This window comes from Phocoena phocoena, chromosome 14 (genome assembly GCF_963924675.1).
Source record: "Phocoena phocoena chromosome 14, mPhoPho1.1, whole genome shotgun sequence".
NCBI lineage: Eukaryota > Metazoa > Chordata > Mammalia > Artiodactyla > Phocoenidae > Phocoena > Phocoena phocoena.
In genome coordinates, this window is record NC_089232.1 from 69,171,831 (window position 1) to 69,177,830 (window position 6,000).

The window sequence follows — 6,000 nt, forward strand, 5'->3', positions numbered from 1 at the left end:
CAAACACACCGAGAGGCCTGCTGGGAGATGGGGGTTGCTGAACTGGGGGGCCAAGATGGACTTAGGTCATGATAAAATGTGGAAAGCATTATTTTTTATTTTATACTTTAGTAATATAAATTAATGGTTGCTACCTCTTATTAAGCAGGTACTCTACACACTTCCTTTCATTTAATCCTCCCAACCACCCTGTAAAACAGATGGGTATCATTTCAGGCTTGCAGATGAGAAAACTGGCACTCAGGTTCCATAACTCACGCAAGGCCACATGGTCAGGAAGTGGTGGGACTGGGATTTGAACGCAGGTTTGTCTGCTTCCAGAGGCCAGACCACCTCCCTTTCTCAAGGATAGGGGTTAGAAATCTCTATGGCTTCCAGGAACCACAGAAGGTTACATTCTGGGAGCTGGAAGATAATCCAGTTTGCTCCTCCTCTCGGCCCCCTTTCAGCCCTCTCCACCTTGCTTCCTGGAATACAGCAGTAGCCTCACAGATAAGTTGCGAAGACTTCAAACACCCACCTTCGCGTTTGCTTTACGTTAGATGATGTAAATTTAAGAAAGGAAAAACTTCCTTGAAGTTGAAATGCACTGCGTGGGGAAAAAATATTTTTGAGATGGCAAGAATAAATATTTAATTAGACAGTGTGACACTCAATTTCACCTGGCTTTGCAATCAGACAAAAAACATGCCCTTGTCTACAGGGCTAATTACAGACTACTAAATTATTTTTTATTAAAACCCTCTAGAATATTAAATATGAGGGATGAGGTAACATGGTATTGTAGAATAGCCCTAGACTGGCAATCTGGGTTCTAATCCTGACTCAGCCACTAATAACTACCAACATTAATTTGCATGGTGTACACAGCTGACAAAATGTTTTCACATACTTCCTACATTAGTTGGGTGACCTCAGGCAAGTCACTAACTCTTGGTGTCTCATACTGAAATCTGGAAATGAGAACACTGAACCATCTGAAGTCCTCTCCACTTCTAACATCCTATGTGGGGGAGGACACGTGCCTTAGGATCTTTACAAATATGTCTGTGAACAAATCAGATGCATTTTGGTTCAGAAAAATTACATTTTCTGCTCAGCTTCTGAAAGATGTTACTTGGCTAAATTCAGGTATAGCTCATACGATGTTTGCTGCCAGCTAGTTGGCTCTGCTTCTGGAGGGTACCATATGAAGGCCTTGGGATGGATCCCCACACAGGAACTTTCCTCTCTTCAATAGCCAACTGCCATGCCTAACTGCAGTCAATCATCTTACGTACACGACCCCACAGAGTAGGCTGGCTTAGGGAAAGGACTTAAGGAAATCCGTCCTCACAATGCATGCGCTCTCAGGATCGTCACATCCCTGGGAATATTATAAATATCATTCTCAGTTCTAAGACACGCAAATCCCTCCTTCAAATCTTGCCGCCTCCTGGCTATTTTAATGTTCCTGAAATTAGGAGGCACCGTAGGCTCAACATACATATTTTGATCTGGTAGTGTTAAATGAGTTTACCTAAAAGCTGCTGGTAAACTGCTGGTGTGTCTTAGAATCAAGGAAATATAGTGCTACAAAACTACAACATAGATCACATAGATTTAGGTCTAATTTGGTTCAAATCATGTCCCTCTCCCTGATCTTAACAATTACACTCAGTAACAACTGGATAGGCAACGTATGAGACACAGGTATCAGTCCTGTTTCCCAACAGCAGCAGTTTAAAAGGCATTGCATCATTATCTCATAAAATACAGGTATGGATTTTAAAGGCAAATTAACCTATATAAAAGCCACTGTGATGCTCTGGAAATGTCCTATCCCACAGTAAACTGTAAAGGGGACATTTTACTCACACCCTCCTGATCTATCTAGCCTTGACACATCTTCTTGCTTCTTAATTCACAACCCTCCACCCCAGTAATATGGCTGATTCCCAAAATACACTCAACCCAGGAGGAGCAGCTCTCCAGCACAGCTGTCTGCTCCTGCCCTGCTCGGGTATTTCGGTGAGCTATGCAACACAGAGAGGACCACACAGAAGGAATGTAACTCTCAGGCCCCACAGTTCCCATCGCCCCGCAGGCAGGTGCATCCCACCAAACCCCAGACTGGCATTCGAAACAGAAGAAACTGCGCTGCTGCATGGGGGCAGTAGTTTTCCTGAACTTCATCTCTATGTTTAAAACTAGGGCGACAGCCGTCCTTGCTACTGTAAACTAATCTGATGGGCATGGGGGCGGGGAGTGGCTCTGAGGAGGCTGCCAATAGGACATGATTGAGCAAAGTCAAGGCGCAAAATCGTTATTTCTCACCGTTTGCAAGCCAGAAACTCCAAATTTGTGGGTTCTTCACCATGATTTTTAGAACTGAACCATCTACGCCCTTTGCACCCTAAAGTAAAAAAACCCAAAGCCTCTTCTACAGTTTAACTGGGTGATATTTACACACATTTTCTAACAGTACACTGAGATCTGCAAGCAAAAAAAAAGAATCAAAGGAAGTTGGCAATGAGGTACACACAGTAGTTAGGAGCCCTCGAGTTGAGGCACGTTTATTAAGAGACAGCTTCTGGCTGTGCGCACCAACTCTAACTTCAGCTCCATTTCTTCCGAAAAAAGAAAACAGTTTGGGATCCTGCTCTATTCCAAGATCAGGGAATGCACGATGGGCAGGTGGATGGGTAGCAAACATAACCCAGGGAATTGCTCAAATGTGCTAGAACCCCTATCAGGTGACAGCCCCCACAGAGACACAGCTGCAGGAAACAGGGGGTGCAAGCCTCAGCCCTACACCAGAGAGAAACCTCAGTTCTCCTCCTCCTTCTCCGCTCTGCACATGTTATGTTAAAACTCACTCTTGCCCAGTTGGTTACCACTTGGAATTTACAGGTATCAGAGATCACAACCCTTCAATATACAAACAGTAAGCATTTGCTACGGCTATCAGGCCTGTTTCCAAACCTCCCATTATATCCATGTTGTACTGCGGGGGGGGGGGCGGGGGGGCGGGGGGGGGATGGAAAGCATGTTAAAGAGTACTGCAAGATGCTTATTCACAACAACGCACTGGAAGCGCAGGAACTTCAGCTCCCAAACGCAACCTTTTCTTCCCCTCCCTCCACTCTCTCCAGTCCCTCTCCACAGCGCCCGCCAAAGCCAGAGCTCAGCCCACTAGAAGGCCACCGTGCACTAGCGAGTGCTCACTAAGCAGTAGCTGATCATGATGATGGGGCGGAACGCTTCCCAGCACATCTACTCGGAAAGCCCCACAAGCTCTTAGCAGCCAGCTAGTACTGTCCAGACCTGCTTCCCCACGCCAGCCGGGGCAGGAGCGTGTGGGTAGGAAACCTGAGGCCCCAACGTTTGGGCAGGCACAACGTCCCCCCTCCCCCCACCCCCCCCCCCCCCCCCCCCGTCTCCCCTCGCTCTCTCCCTTGTCACTCTTTTTCTGGCATATCACTGGGGAAAACCCGAGAGGCCGGAGATGTCAGGCCCAAGAGGAGTAAGGAGAAGGGACAAGGGCGAACGGGGGGCAGTTTTTTGGGGAAAAGTCTGTCCAGAGCAGAGGTGTGGTAGCGCCGCATCCAGCGGGGAAGAAGCCCCAAGGTGGGTCTGTGGGGAGAGAAGGGGAGGGGGAGTGGCTCGGGGAGGCCTGACGGCTGAGGCCGCGGGGAGCCCGGGAGAGAGGGGTGGAGGAAAGGCGTTGGGCGTGGGGGAGACGCAGTTGGGGGGCGGGTGCGCGGGTCGGGAGGCGAGGGGGGCAACTCGGTTCCCCTCCCCCAGCTCGGGCCCGGGCCTCCCGCTGACTCAGCCCCACGGCGTCAGCCGCCTCGGCCTGGACTCACAGTGCGCGAGATGGCTCCGGCGGAGGCAGCGGGGGAGGGGGACAGGCGGCGGGGGCGCTGCGGCTGAGGCTGCGGCTCCGGCCGGCGGCTCTGGGGCGGAGGGTCCTAACAGAGGCCGCCGCGGTCTCCGGCTTCAACGCACAGAGACTGCGGGGGAAGAGAGCACTGCGCAGGCGCGATGCGGCCACCGCTGTCAGTCCGAGCGGGGCGGGGCCAGGGCACCAGCCGTCTCCAAGGCAACTGGTTGGAGAGGGAAGGACAGCCCCTACTTCCACCTTGTGTTAGCAACTGCGATGGGAGGTGGGGACGACGAGAACAGTCCCTCTAAGTTGCCATAGCAACAAGGAGAGGACACCGCCTCATAAATTTACGGCGGTATCGAGGGAACGCTCTTACCTTGTCACCATGGCAACTGGAAACAGCCCCTTCCTCTTTCCTTAGCAACGGCGTAACAATTCCTCCACCCTAACTGATCTCAGAAAGAACAACCATTTACACCTGATTCCATAGTAGCCAGATGACGGATTCTTTTTTTTTTTTTTAACATCTTTATTGCTTTACAATGGTGTGTTAGTTTCTGCTTTATAACAAAGTGAACCAACTATACATATACATGTATCCCCATATCTCCTCCCTCTAGATGACGGATTCTTATCTGTCTCACGGCTACTGCAAAGGAGAAAGGGGAGAATATTTCTTCTTTTTTAGCAACAGGAGAGAGCTAAGGCTGGGTTTTCTCTCCTCTCTTGGTTTATGGCTTTCAGTCGCAGCCTGTTACTCTAATCCCCAAATTCAATTTTCCTCTGCCTGTGTTAAGCATTCCTTTTTGTCTCCTGCCAAAAAGTCTATACCTTTACCTCTAAACGGAGCTAACAAAGTCTTCTATACACAGGTCACGAATTTTTATCAACCTTATTGTCTCTGTCCCAATGCATTTGTAAACGATACCTGTTTCTTCATCTTGCCCACTAGCTAGTTTAAATTCTACCCCCTCATAACTAGCTCCCTCCTTGATATGTTCATTGGTGTTCCCAAATTCCCTGTTCTAGGTCAGCTTTTATGGATCTCCCCAGTTCTTCTAGATCCCTCTTCTTCCTGTCCACACCTACTGTCCTTGTCCTCCAGTACTCCACCCAGGGTTCCACTATGCTCACCATTTCATGATTTCATTAGCTTGGTTCTCTTTGTGCAAACTACTTCTGGGTCTCCTTCCCTCAGCCCTGACTCCCGTGGATATCTTAAGGTCACCTCTGTACCCATCTTGTACATACCTCCTTTTGTATACCTCCATACACATCTTACAGTATTGTCCTTGGTTTGCATGTGTCTCTTCAACCAGACTACATGCCCCTTGTAGGCAGGAATTCTGTCTTATTCATCTGCTCCCTCAGCATCTAGCACCCAATATGAAACATAGTAGAGTTCCAATAAGTGCTTATGGAACTGGATCAAGTGAAGACAAAGATTTTCTTCAAAGAGTTTTCAAAGAGGTATCTTCTTTGACTCCAAAGAAATAAGTGAAAGGAGTCAAAGGTTAAAATTTTTTTTTGTTCATCCTCACTTTCTCTGACCTAACTGCCTCAGAGTCTCCAGTAATATTTTCCATATGATCTTTGCACATATTTAATCTTTAAGTACCACAGATACTATTACACCTCTCTCACTCACTTAGCTCTCCATCTTAATGCCAAAACTCTAGTCATCTATTAATTTAGACTCTGGCATTCTCTATTTCCTGACTCCTCACCTGTAGCTAGTCTCCCTTCTACACTGTCCCTAATGTTTCCACTGAATAAATTTTCTCACAAGGTACTGACCTCTTCAATGATTCCTGTCACCCTCTATAATCAGTACAAGCTCTTCATGCCTTACTATTCTACCATCTCCTAACCCAGCTCAGATCCAGCGCTCTTGGTGAACATTACTGGATTCTGCTGGGCTTGTTGACATGCTGCATTCTCTTTGAATGACTCAGAAGTAAGAATTCGTAGGCTAGCATTCTTTTCTGAGTCTCCCTGTATAGCTCCCAGAGATTCCACCCCAGGACTATGGGTGTCAAAGCACTCTGACTGAGCCCATTTTCTCAGGAGAGAAGGAGAAGGCAGCTGACTACAAATAGAGTAAGAATAGAGAGGGACACAGCATATGCTGA

General features: G+C 48.0%; 1 protein-coding gene across 1 annotated transcript in view; it reads right to left on the reverse strand.

Annotated features, from left to right (window-relative positions):
* MAPRE3 (microtubule associated protein RP/EB family member 3) overlaps positions 1 to 4,008 on the reverse strand; it is a 47,976-nt gene extending 43,968 nt beyond the window's left edge. The window contains exon 1 of the mRNA XM_065891067.1: positions 3,849 to 4,008. The gene's annotated coding sequence lies outside the window, so the exon portion shown is untranslated. The remainder of the gene's footprint in view (positions 1 to 3,848) is intronic.
* Between the last annotated feature and the right edge of the window lie 1,992 nt (positions 4,009 to 6,000).